General features: G+C 38.7%; 1 long non-coding RNA gene across 3 annotated transcripts in view; it reads right to left on the bottom strand.

Annotated features, from left to right (window-relative positions):
• Window positions 1-4,379: 4,379 nt before the first annotated feature.
• The window catches only part of LOC147375131 (uncharacterized), a 55,051-nt gene continuing 45,117 nt past the window's right edge, over window positions 4,380-14,313 (bottom strand). For all 3 annotated transcript variants that reach the window (XR_015157332.1, XR_015157321.1, XR_015157318.1), the window contains one exon: window positions 4,380-10,401. This is a non-coding gene — a long non-coding RNA (uncharacterized LOC147375131). The remainder of the gene's footprint in view (window positions 10,402-14,313) is intronic.

Raw genomic sequence — 14,313 nt, 5'->3', positions numbered from 1 at the left:
GTATAAAGGAGAGGGTGGGACAAATGCAGAAAGTAGCATGGAAACATGTGCACTAACATACGTACAAACAGATAGCCAGTGGGAACTTGACGTATGACTCAAGAAACTCAAACCAGAGCTCTGTGGCAACCTAAAGGAATGGGATGGGGTGGGACGTGAGAGGGACACTCAAGTGGGAGGGAGCGTATGTATACCTATGGCTGATCCATGTTGATGGATAGCAGAAGCCAACACAGTATTGTAATTATCTTTCAGTTAAAAATAAACAAATTTTTAAACATTAAAAAACAGAAAAGGTCTTAATGACCTGGATAGCCATGATGGTATGCTAGCGCACCTAGAGCCAGACATTCTGGAATGTGAAGTCAAGTGGGCCTTAGGAAGTATTACTATGAACAAAGCTAGTGGAGGTGATGGAATCTCAGCTGAGTTATTTAAAATCCTAAAAGATGATGCTGTTAAAGTGCTGCATTCAATATGTCAGCAGATTTGGAAAACTCAGCAGTGGCCACATTACCAAAAATGTTCAATTTTCATTCCAATCCCAAAGAAAGGCAATGCCAAAGAAACTTCAAACTTTCATACAATTGCACTCATTTCACACACTAGCAAGGTAATACTCAAAATCCTTCTAACTAGGCTTCAGCTTGAACCAAGCACTTCATGAACCAAGAGCTTCCAGATGTACAGGCTGGATTTTAAAAGGCAGAGAACTCAGAGATTAAATTGCCAACATCTATTGGATTATAGAAAAAGCAAGGGAATTTCAAAAAAACATCTGCTTCATTGACTATGCTAAAGGCTTTGATTGTATGGATCACAACACACTAGAAAATTCTTAAAGAGATGGGAGACACCTTACCTGTCTCCTGAAAAACCTATATGCAGGACAAGAAGCAACAGTTAGAATTGGACATGGAACGATGGACTGGTTCAAAATTGGGAAAGGAGTACATCAAGACTGTATGTTGTCACCCTGTTTATTTAACTTATATGCAGAGTACATCATGTGAAATGCCAGGTTGGATGAAGCACAAGCTGGAATCAAGATTGTTGGAGGAAATATCAACAACCTCAGATATGCAGATGATACCACTCTAATGGCAGAAGGTGAAGACGAATGAAAGAGCCTCTTGAGGGAGGTGAAAGAGAAGAGTGAAAAAGCAGGCTTAAAACTCAACATTCAAAAAGACTAAGATCATGGCATCTGGACCATCACCTCAAGGCAAATAGATGAGAAAGAGTGGAAACAATGACAGATTTTATTTTCTTGGGCTAGAAAATCACTGCAGACAGTGATTGCAGCCATGAAAATAAGACACTTGCTCCTTGTAAGGAAAACTGTGACAAACCTAGACGACACATTAAAGCAGAGACATCACTTTGCCAACAAAGGTCCATAAAGCCAAAGTTATGGTTTTTCCAGTAGTCATGTATGGATGTGAGAGTTGGGCCATAAAAAAGGCTGAGCGCAAAGAATTGATGCCTTTGAACTGTGATGTTGAAGAAGATTCTTGAGAGTGCCTTGGATAGCAAGGAAATGAAACCAGTCAATCCTAAAGGAAATCAGTCCTGAATATTCAGTGGAAGGATTGATGCTGAAGCTGAAGCTCTAATACTTTGGCCATCTGATGCAAAGAGCTGACTCACTGGAAAAGACTCTGATGCTGGGAAAGATTGAGAGCATGAGAAGGGGGCAAAAGATGGTGAGATTGTTAGATAGCATCACCGACACAATGGACATGAGTTTAAGCAAACTCAGGGAGATAGTGAAGGACGGGAAAGCCTGATGTACTGCAGTCCATGGAGTCACAAAGAGTCAGACATGAGAGTGACTAAACAACAACAAATCCAAAATATACAGTAATTCTTAACACTCAACATTAAGTAAACAAACAACCTGATGAAAAAAATGGTCCAAAGATCCTAACAGATGTATAGCTACTATACATCTATTATATATAACTATTATACATAACTGACACCATCTTGGGCCCTTACAGTTTCTCCTGTCTTTCCACTAATCCTAACCAGGACTGTGCTGTGTAGTAAATGGCTTCTCTGTCATCATGGACTTTATAGTTAATAGATATTGTTTAATAATCATTAGGACCAAGAGGACTCTATGCTCTGTTAGTCTCTAAACAATAATGAAAACCTTCACAACATATTCCCAGCACCCATAAGACTACCCATTCATAAATCTTGGCTTAGAAATGCACGTTCTGTTTCCAAGCACCCACCCCCACCCTAGGTTAAATATACAATTGTCCCAATTGCACTTTGGTGGAGACAGAGTTCAGCTGCAAATGCTTCTAGATCACTGTTCGCTGGATGACAGTCCCACCCTGTGATAACTTATCTTACAATAAACTGATTCACTGCTTAAATAGAGCTGTTTGCCTCACTTTTCAGTCTCAAGATGCCTTCTCAGTTCGGTGGGCAATTTTCTTTCCTTCTGTCCTCCAACAACAAAGACTCCACCCAAGAAGATATACTGATGTCAGATAAGCATAGGAAAAGATGCTCTGTATCATATGTCTTCGGGGAAATAAAACAACAATGAGATGTCACTGCACACCTGTTAGAATGGTCAGAATCCAGAACACCTACAACACCAAGTGCTAGCAAGGATGTGGAGCGCCAAGGACTCTCATTCATTACTGGTGGGAATGCAAAAATGGTACAGCCACTTTGGAAGACAGTTTTCTGACTTCTTACAAAACTGAACGTACAGCCCATCAATCACATATATTGGTGTCTATCCAAAGCTGTTGAAAACTTATTTTCACACAAAAACCTGCACATGAGGTAAATATCAGCTTTATTCATAGCTGCCAAAACTTGAGAACAACCATGTCCTTCACAGGTGAATGGACAAACTGTGGTATATTCAGACAACAGAATATTATTTAACAGCATAAAAAAAATGAGCTATCAAACCATGAAAAGACACGGAGGAAACTTAAGTGCATATTACTAGGTGAAAGAAGTCAGTCTGAAAATGCTACATACTGTGTAATTCTAACTATATGACATTCTGGAACAGGTAAAACAATGGAGACAGTTAAAAAGATCAGATGTTGCTGGGGGAGGTTTTAAAATGTGATTTTTCTATAGCAATAAAATAAATCTGTAATTTTAAAACCTTTTCACAAAAGAAAACTTCAGGTACAAATGCCTTCAATCATAAATTCTACCAAGTATTTAAAGAAGATACATTAATCTTACACTAACTCTCCCAGAAAAGTATAAGAGATGGAAACACTTCCCAATTAATTTTATATGGTTAGCATATTACTGATATTAAAACTTAAGGGTATAATAAGAGAAGTAAATTATAGCCCATTCTCACTCATTAACATAGATGCAACAAACACTGCTGCTGCTGCTAAGTCGCTTCAGTCGTGTCCGACTCTGTGTGATCCCATAGACGACAGCCCACCAGGCTCCCCCGTCCTTGGGATTCTCCAGGCAAGAAACCCTAAACAAGATATTAATAAACCAAAAATAACTCTTGATATAGTAAAGATACATAGATTATGACCAATTTGGTTTTGTTCAAAGAATGTAAAGGTAGTGTAACACAAGAAAATCAATATTTTGCCATATTAACAAGAAAAAATCAAATCATCTAAAAAATGTAGGAAAATAGTACCTATACCTCAACATCATTTATAGTTTTTTAATCTTAGGAAAATAAGAATAGATTAGATAACAAATATCTATGAAATATCTATGGTAAACATCACATCTAATGATGAAGGAATGAGAATGTTCCCTCTGAGATTAAAACAAGAAAAGAATCCCACTACTACCACTACTTCTTTTAACACTACGCTGTACTAGAAAACCCAGCCAGTTCAGTAAGGCAATAAATAGAAACAAAAACATAAAGATTAGCAAAATAGAAATGTAATTTTGAACATTCTTAGATATGACTGCATACATAAAAATCTGAAAAATTATTAGAATTAGCAAAGTTGCTAGAAATAGGCCAATATTGTTGTTGTTCAGTCGCTAAGTTGTGTCCAACTCTTTGTAACCCCGTGGACTGCAGCATGTCAGGCTTCCCTGTCCTTCACTATATCCAGGAGATGCTCAAATTCATGTCCATTGAGTCAGTGATGCTATCTAACCACCTCATCCTCTGCCTCCCTCTTCTCCTTTTGCCTTCAATCTTTCCCAGCCTCAGGGTCTTTTCCAAGGAGTTGGTCAATATATAGAAATACTAATCATATTTCCATACCAGCAAAGAACTATAAGATAAAATTTTTTAAAAATACATTTTATAGTTGAATAAAAAATTTCAAATACCTAGCAACAAATCTGACAAAGATTGTGCAAAACCCACATACTGGAAATAATAAAACATTGAGTCAAATTTTTAAATTTTTTATTTTATTTAAAATTTTTAAATAATTTTATTTTATTTATTTTTTGCAGTGCTGGGTCTTCATTACTGCGAGGGTTTTTCTATAGCTGTGGCAAGTGGGAGCTACTCTCTAGTTGCCATGTGCAGGCTCATTGCGGTTGCAGAACACAGGCTCTAGGGCGCAAGGGCTTCAGTAGTTGTAGCAATGGGCTCAGCAGTTGCGGCTCCCAGGCCCTAAAGCACAGGCTCGTCAGTTGTGACCCACAGGCTTTGTTACTCCTTGGCATGTGGGATCTTCCCAGATCAGGGATTGAACCCATGTCTCCTGCATTGGCAGGCAGATTCTTCACCACTGAACCACCAGGGAAGCCTGAGTGAAATTTTTTAAACTCAAAAAAATGGAGGGATGTGTAAATGTTCATAGATTAAAAGACCTAGTTTCAGGAAGATATGATTACTCCCATATTAATTTTCAGTCAATGGACTCCAAATCCCGAAAGAATGTACATGTGTCAGTCAGTAATTTCACAGGTGGAATCTAAGTTTAAATGTGGAAGTGCAAGGGTCCAGGAATAGCCAACACGTGGCTAAAGAAACAAACAAGGTGAATAGACTTGCTCTACTGGATATCATGACTTAATATAAGCTACAGTGATTAAGACAGGGTGGAACTGATACAAAGGATAGACGAATAGACTAATGAAATAAAATAGAAAACCCAGAAAGAAGCTTGATTTATGACTACAGAGAAGTGGAGAAAGGATGTTCTTTAAAGTAAATGCTGTTGAAGCAAATAGGTATGTGTGGGGGGAATAACTTGACTCCTCTCCCATATCAGACACAAAGAAGTCAATCTTAGACAAAGCGATAACATAAAAGGTTAACATAAAAGAACACTTGCATTTCACTGGGGTAAGGAATGATTTCAAAAGCAGAAAACAAGAAAGATTAACCATTAATAAGTTAAACAGTATTAAATGTAAGATCCGTTCATCAGAAGAAGTCAAAGTGGGGAAATACTTGAAATACATATAACAAAAGACTCATATTTAGAATATGTAAATAACTCTTACAAATGATAAAATAAAATCCAGTAAAAACATGGGTAAGAGACTTGAACACACACATAATAAAATAAGAAATATAATTTTCCAGTAAACATGAAAAAATTCCTTAACCTCAGTAGTCATCAGATCAGATCAGATCAGTCGCTCAGTCGTGTCCAACTCTTTGCGACCTCATGAATCACAGCACACCAGGCCTCCCTGTCCATCACCAACTCCCAGAGACCACTCAGGCTCACGTCCATCGAGTCAGTGATGCCATCCAGCCATCTCATCCTCTGTTGTCCCCTTCTCCTCCTGCTCCCAATCCCTCCCAGCATCAGAGTCTTTTCCAATGAGTCAACTCTTTGCATGAGGTGGCCAAAGTACTGGAGTTTCAGCTTTAGCATCATTCCTTCCAAAGAAATCCCAGGGCTAATCTCCTTCAGAATGGACTGGTTGGATCTCCTTGCAGTCCAAGGGACTCTCAAGAGTCTTCTCCAACACCACACTTCAAAAGCATCAGTTCTTCGGCATTCAGCCTTCTTCACAGTCCAACTCTCACATCCACACATGACCACAGGAAAAACCATAGCCTTGACTAGATGAACCTTTGTTGGCAAAGTCATGTCTCTGCTCTTGAATATGCTATCTAGGTTGGTCATAACTTTCCTTCCAAGGAGTAAGCATCTTTTAATTTCATGGCTGCAGTCACCATCTGCAGTGATTTTGGAGCCCCCCAAAATAAAGTCTGACACTGTTTCCACTGTTTCCCCTTCTATTTCCCATGAAGTGATGGGACCAGATGCCATGATCTTCGTTTTCTGAATGTTGAGCTTTAAGCCAACTTTTTCACTCTCCACTTTCACTTTCATCAAAAGGCTTTTGAGTTCCTCTTCACTTTCTGCCATAAGGGTGGTGTCATCTGCTTATCTGAGGTGATTGATATTTCTCCCAGCAATCTTGATTCCAGCTTGTGTTTCTTCCAGTCCAGCATTTCTCATGATGTACTCTGCATAGAAGTTAAATAAGCAGGGTGACAATATACAGCCTTGACGTACTCCTTTTCCTATTTGGAACCAGTCTGTTGTTCCATGTCCAGTTCTAACTGTTGCTTCCTGACCTGCACACAGGTTTCTCAAGAGGCAGATCAGGTGGTCTGGTATTCCCATCTCTTTCAGAATTTTCCACAGTTTATTGTGATCCACACAGTCAAAGGCTTTGGCATAGTCAATAAAGCAGAAATACATGTTTTTCTGGAACTCTCTTGCTCTTTCCATGATCCAGCGGATGTTGGCAATTTGATCTCTGGTTCCTCTGCCTTTTCTAAAACCAGCTTGAACATCAGGAAGTTCACGGTTCACATATTGCTGAAGCCTGGCTTGGAGAATTTTAAGCATTACTTTACTAGCGTGTGAGATGAGTGCAATTGTGCAGTAGTTTGAGCATTCTTTGTAGTCATCAGGGAAATGCAAATTAAAACTATACTTCCCCCCCAAACTAACCACAATTTAAAAGTAAAAAAATACCAAATACTGAAGAGGATGTAGAGCAACAAAGGTTCACTGGACTCTGTAAAACTTTTAGGGTGTAACCAAAACATCATGGGCATAAAGGAGTCAACCAACACTTATTGAAACCTAACTGTGTCAAGTTCTGTGCTGGGGGTAAGACATATAATACAAGACAGTTCCTTCCACCAAAAATCTAACCTTCAGGAATCCCTCACCCCTCAGTGCAAGTAGATGTGGGCTTTGGCTAAATGCTAAAATATTTTTACGGGTTTATCCACCCAACTATATTTATAAACTCCTGTTTCTTTGGTGGTCTTAAATGATCCTAGGTAGATAGCCTATTTCACTATGGATACATATCTTTTGAGGGTTCCAGAATAAACTATACAGGAAGTAAACACAAAAAAAATTAAAAGCACTAAAGGTTTTCAGCCTAATGCTGGGGTGAAACAGTGGGGAAGAGGCACTGAGCCATTTAACAATATGAAGTGTTACACTGTGACTTTTACGATTATGGATTCAAACTCATGGTATTGCACAGGGAATGCTGCTCAATGTTCTGTAACAACCTAAATGGAAAAAGGACTTTTAAAAGAACAGATACTTGTATAACTAGATCACTTTGCTCTATACCTAGAAACTAACACAACATTATTAATCAACTATGCTTCCATATAAAATAAAAAATTTTTGAAAACTTTTTAACTCTAGCAGCAACTTGAAAGCTTTAATAGAGAGCTCTGGCATCAACATCAGGAAAAAGAAAGATAGCAAACAAAAAAAAAGTAATTGTCAAGCTTTGAGTTGAGGTTCAGACACGGTGACAACACATTCACCAGTCCTATCCAAACACTTCCAAATTAGAGACGACCTTGGAGCAATCTCAACTTCTGCCTGTTTAAACATTCTCTACAACAACGTAATTGATCACAAGGATGGAGTCACAGGAATCATAAGCAAAAGTCACAGATCGAGTTGCTAAACTCAGAGAATCGTAAATGGCCCAGGGGCATTGTATATTAACTGACTCATTACTTGCAAGTTATTCATTACTTGCAAGAGTATTAGCTCTGATTTTTATAACACTGAGAATTTATAAATGTTAGAATATAGGCACACAGGCTTAAAACAGATTTAGGATTGAAAATACTCTATTACCTACTTGCTTACGTCTCTACTGTACTGTGTTTATGTGGGTACTATCTAAAAGAACATGACATCTTGGATATCTACCTCAGAGGGAGGTTCTGCTACTTTAGGGAATTGTTGACTGGGCTTTGGGGTTGAATTCTTTTTAAGGAAAGAAAAATGATCCCTGGGATAAATCTGTATTTTATTTGGGGGTGGGTAGTTTGTTGGTGGTAGTATTTCTTAATTTTTAGCTTGGGGAAGTAGATGTTTTTATAAATATGTTTTTTTTTTTAATTTTTTATCTTCCCCATAGTAGAAGTGATAGCCAAAGGGGTCAGAATAAGAGAAAAGGGAAAAAATAGAACTGTTGAAGAGGGCTGCCTAGCCCCAGTCCTGTCCATCAGGAAGCACATTCAGCAGGGCACCAAGACAAAATCACTTAAACTTTCTCCTTTGTTTGTAAAGTTACTTAGGTGTTCTTTGCTTGTACAAGTAGCTTTCTGCTGCATTTGGTGTGGAGGCAGTCAGGGACTGGCTCCCCAAGCCTGTCCCTGCTCTTCTCACAACCCTTGAGCAGGGCTGAACTCAATAATTTTGAGCAAATGTCACCTTCCCCTGTGAGTGACATGTCTAAAATATTAAAAAAAAAAAAACAAAACTATTATTTGCAGATCAAAGGTGAAAAAAATGAGGAGGCATTTTTGCCAAACATGTCAAATGCAGATTGAGGTGTTTGTGTATGTGTCTCCCTCGATTTCCTCAGAAATGAGATATCTTTTAATTCTCAGTCCAAAATTAAGAGAGAGAAGGGATGTTGCAAAAAGCAGGTATAGTGGAAGGTAAAATCACTGCCTCACCCTTCGCCCTGAACCCTACAATCTGAACCCTTCCAACATCCTCAGCCATGAAATTAAAAGCCGCTTACTCCTTGGAATAAAAGTTATGACCAACCTAGACAGCATGTTAAAAATCAGAGACATTACTTTGCCAACAAAGGTCCATCTAGTCAAGGCTATGGTTTTTCCGGTGGTCATGTATGGATGTGAGAGTTGGACTGTAAAGAAAGCTGAGCGCCGAAGAATTGATGCTTTTGAACTGTAGCATTAGAGAAGACTCTTGAGAGTCCCTTGGACTGCAAGGAGATCCAACCAGTCCATCCTAAAGGAAATCAATCCTGAATATTCACTGGAAGGACTGATGTTGAAGCTGAAACTTCAATATTTTGGCCACCTGATGGGAAGAATTGACTCATTGGAAAAGACACTGATGCTGGGAAAGATTGCAGGCAGGAGAAGGGGATGACAAAGGATGAGATGGTTGGATGGCATCACCGACTCAATGGACATGAGTTTGAGTAAACTCTGGGAGTTGGTGATGGACAGGGAGGCCTGGCGTGCTGCAGTCCATGGGGTCACAAAGAGTTGGATACAATTGAGCGACTGAACTGAAGTGAACATCCTCAGGCTTTTACGAGGATATAATCAATAAGGTGACAATTTCAGATTTAAGATATCTGCTTTAGAGAGTTGGCTATAATTCAGGGTAGTCTTTATACATAAGTAAGACACTTCAGAGAGAGACACATTGTCCATAGAGCAAACAGGATTTCTATCCTATAATTAGTCCATGAAGCTGCAAGGGATGTGTGTGTGTTAGTCACTCAGTCATGTCCAACTGTTGCGACCTCATGGACTATAGCCTGCCAGGTTCCTCTGTCTATGGGATTTCCCAGGCAAGAATACTGGAGTGGGTTGTTATTCCCTTCTCCCAAGGATCTTCCCGAACCAGGGATGGAACCCAGGTCTCCTGCATTCCAAGCAGTCTCCTGTGTTGCAGGCATATTCTTTACCAACTGAGCCACCAAGGAAGACCCCCACACTGGGAGCAATGTTATGTTTTTTCGGCTGTGTGGGTTCTCTGATGTACTGCAATTTAGGAGCTATGACTAAACCTCTGACCACACTCTGGGCACTCATGGGCACTTATGGGGCCTCACTCATGACACACTAGTGTGCGTCAGCTGATGCCAGAGGAAGCTGGAACTGTAGCGCCAGTGATTCCGTTGGTGTCTAATAAAATTTGAACTGTTACTGAAATATTTCCCACAGTCTGGGCAATAATATTTCTCTACTGGGTGGATCAACTGATGCTTCATAAGGTGTAAGCCCTGAGTAAAATTCCTTCCACACTTAAAAATACATACACAGCTCCACACAGGACCATTCATGACTTGCAAATGGCCTTATGTTGTCCTCTTCAGGGGTAGTTATTCTCTGTTGATGTTCCAGAGATGATATTTCATATTCAGTTTAGAAGTCTTCTCTCTGATAATCCTACGCTGAAGGCAAGAATGCACCATCAATCAACTCTTTTTTCAAAAACATAGTGGAATTTTTTCTGATGATAAAAATAACATATAACAGACCCCATGGATTGTATAGTCCATGAATTCTCCAGGCCAGAATGAATTCTCCAGGCCAGAATACTAGAATGGGTAGCCTTTCCCTTCTCCAAGGGATCCTCCCAATCCAGGGATCAAACTCAAGTCTCCTGCATTGCAGACAGATTCTTTACTGGCTGATCCACAAGGGAAGCCCAAAAATAATATTTGCTTATTATTGAAAAAATGCAGACAGTACCAATATAGATTCCTTCTATATACACTATTTGATAATCTACTTTCCCCCCCAATGTATAGTGGGCATCTTTCCATGCCTAAAATGTAGGTTTACATCATTTTTCACTTGTATACTGGTATTCTATTATACAGATTAAAATGAAGTGGTTATGAGCATCTCCTTTGGAATCAGATTGTCAAGAATTCAAATCCCAACTTTACCATCCATTGGCAGTAGGACCTTGGACAAATTATTGAATATCTCTCAGTCTTATTTCCTTTACGTGTGAAAGGGACATTATAACATCCAACACAAATGTGAAAATTAAATGAAATAATGCCCAAAAAGAAATTTCAGAATACCTAATACATAATAATGGGTCTTCCTGTTGGCTCAGATGGTAAAGAATATGGCTGCAATGTGGGAGATCCGGGTTTGATCCCTGGGTGGAGAAAATCCCTTGGAGAAGGGAATGGCTACTCACTCCAATACTATTTCCTGGAGAATTCCATGGACAGAGGAACCTGGTGAACTACAGTCCATGGAGTTGCAAAGAGTTGGACATGATTGAGTGACTAACACACACAACACAATGCCTAAAAAGAAATTTCAGAATATCTAATACATAATAATAGCTTAATAGATTATAGGAACTATCTTTGGAAGGATTATATTTTATTTTAAATAATGGCCTATCAATGGACACATAGATTATTTCTAATTTTTCTTTAAGAAACAATGACACAGTACATTCCTCTTCATATAGAAATTTTTTCCCATTTGTGTAATTTGGTTTTTAAAGTTTAATCTATGAAATGAAACTCCTGAGTCAAAAAATATCAACAACATAATGTTTCTAACCTCTAACCTCTACCAAAGGTTTCACAGCATTAAAACTGAGAGAACTATAACACATAGATAGTGCACAGACAAGGCTGAAGCATAGGAGCCATGCAATGGAGAAATCAGGAAAAGAGGTAGTCTGTCTTGTAGAAATGGTTGAATAGCATCATTGACTCAGTGGACATGAACCTGGGCAAACTCCAGGAGATAGTGAGGGACAGCGGGGCCTGGCATGCTGCAGTCCATGGGGTTGGAAAGAGTCAGACACGACTTAGCAACTGAACAACAACATCTTGAAGAAACTTTATTGTACAGGAGAGACGGAGCGAAGAAAGTATAGTAGAACAAGCTCGGAAGTCAGACAGTCTAGATTCAAACCCTTATCTGTCTATATCAGCTGTGTAATCTTGGACAAATAAGATTTTCCAAATCTAAAATATTTTAAGATGATAATAATATAAATTTGTTAACTGAGGAATCAACTAGTATATCTGAAGGGTTTTTAAAATTTTTTTAATCTATTTATTTTTGGCTGTGTTGGGTCTTCATTGCTGTACACGGACCTTCGTTTTGGTGAGCGAATAGGTATACTCTCCATTGTGGCACGTGGATGATAGCATGCAAAAACAGAGAGCTGTAGACCAATTTCGTTTATGAATATAGAGAAGAAATTCCTAAACAAAGTACGAGCAAAAATTGAAAGCCAGTAGAGTTCTGAAAGAATAATGTCATACCCAAGAAGTAGTTGAGTAATGTGGCAAATTTGAAAACTTTCACTGTCTCATTTTCCTTTTCTGTAAAACAAGATGGTAATAATACAGTAGGAGATAACTCATAGGGATGCAGTATTGGGTTGAACATAAAGAACTAAGAACACTGCTGCTATATACCAAATGCATAATAAATGCTAATTATTAATAATATCATCATCATCACTTACCACCACTGGAACACAAGGATGGTCTGAATTCAGGTAAAGGGAAAAACCCTAACCTTAATCTCTCTCAAAAGTCCTTTCACAAAACTCAACTTTCGTTTCTTTTACAAATACTAAACCACATTGGGAATTTCCTGGAGGTTCAGTGGTTAAGACTCTGTGCTTCCACCACAGGGGGCGCAGGTTTGATCCTTGGCTGGGGAACTAAGATCCTGCAAGCCATGTGGCCAAAAAACTAAAACTAAACATAAAAATACTAAGCAGTCTAGAAATGTAAGTAAGCCCAATACATACCCCTAAAACTACAGAAAAATATCATTCTTGAAGATATAGGAATACTTCAGAGACATTGAAAATTTGGTTTCAGATCACAACAATAAAACAATTGTCACAGTAAAGTGATTATCACTATAAAGCAAGTCTACCTGAATTTTTTGTTTTCCTAATGCATATGAAAGCTGTTTACACTATACTGTGGCCTGTTAAGTTTGCAATGTCACATTATGTCTAAAAAAAAATTTTTTTTTTAGGTTTTTAAATTAAACCTAACTTAAAAATAATGCTATTGGGGGAATTCCCTGGTCATCCAATGGTTAGGATTCTGTGCTTTTACTGCCAAGGTTGAACTGCCAGGATTGAACTGCCAGGGTTCAATCCCAGGTGGAGAACTAATACCCCACAGGCCACACGGTACAGAGCCAAATAATTCTAGTAAATACTGTTGTGGAACTGGCATCAATAGACTTGCTCAACACAGAGTTGCCACAAACCTTCCGTCTGTAAAAAAAAAAGCAGCACCTGTGAATCAGAATCAAGCAAAGCACAATAAAACAAGGTACGCCTGTATCTACTATCACTGCTGCTGCTCTGCATTTTTCTGGATCTCTTAGCCAATGCAATAAGTCAGGAATAAGAAACAAAAGGTATAAATACTAGAAAATAAGAGGCAAAACTGGCTTTTATTTGCAGGTAACCTAAATAGTCAGAAAATCTGAGACAGGACAATGAATTGGGAAAACTATTGGAATTTTTTTCAATTTAGGACAAGCGTGGAAACTGAGTGCTTAGTGCGATGACCCACACAAAAGAAAGTCAAAGTGTTAGTCATGCCGTCATGTCCGACTCTTTGTGACCCCACAGACTGCAGTACACCAGCTTCCTCTTCCTCTACACCGGAGTGGGTAGCCACTCCCTGTTTCGGGGGATCTTCCCGACCCAGGGATCGAATCCAGGTCTCCAGCATTGCACACACTCTTTCCCCTCTGACCCACCAGGGAAGCCCAACTCAATACAAAAAAACATACAAAATCTGAGCCTCAGAACCCACACCAACAAAACAGAGATTATGATATTGAAATCATAAAATAAATGTAAATACAGTATTTAGCAAAATGCTTGCCATATGGTACGCCCTTTATAAATAAATCATTATGAGAATTCAGTCATTTGTTTGAAAGCTTGCTCTGGAAACTAACATACTTATATACCCAGTATACAATAAAGTTGTTCAGATTTGATTAACAGAGGATACTACCTTTTCATAAATTTGTTTCTTTAAATAACTGGGATATTTACAGCAATAAGCAATCCATGTTTTCCGTGGTTCAGATCCCACGCTGAAAGCATTTTGCTGCCATCTGGTGACTGTATCTTTTTAAAAGTGCAGTCAAGTTTGGAAAGCTCTTCACAATACAAACTGCAAACATAACTCTGAATTATAGTAAATCTAGTGGCACATTTTTGTCCAGAGACAAACTGACCTTACAATGTTAGGAGATTCAATTACTAATCAAAGATAGAAATTTGAGAATCAAACTTACCAAACAACTTCAGAAAATACTTAAAGGAAAGC

The sequence above is a fragment of the Bos grunniens genome, chromosome 3 (assembly GCF_055505025.1).
Source record: "Bos grunniens cultivar Pamir isolate PY7600 chromosome 3, Bosgru_T2T1.0, whole genome shotgun sequence".
Classification (NCBI taxonomy): Eukaryota; Metazoa; Chordata; class Mammalia; order Artiodactyla; family Bovidae; genus Bos; species Bos grunniens.
The sequence above is the reverse complement of the archived record's forward strand: the minus strand, read 5'-3'. Positions and strand labels throughout refer to the sequence as shown.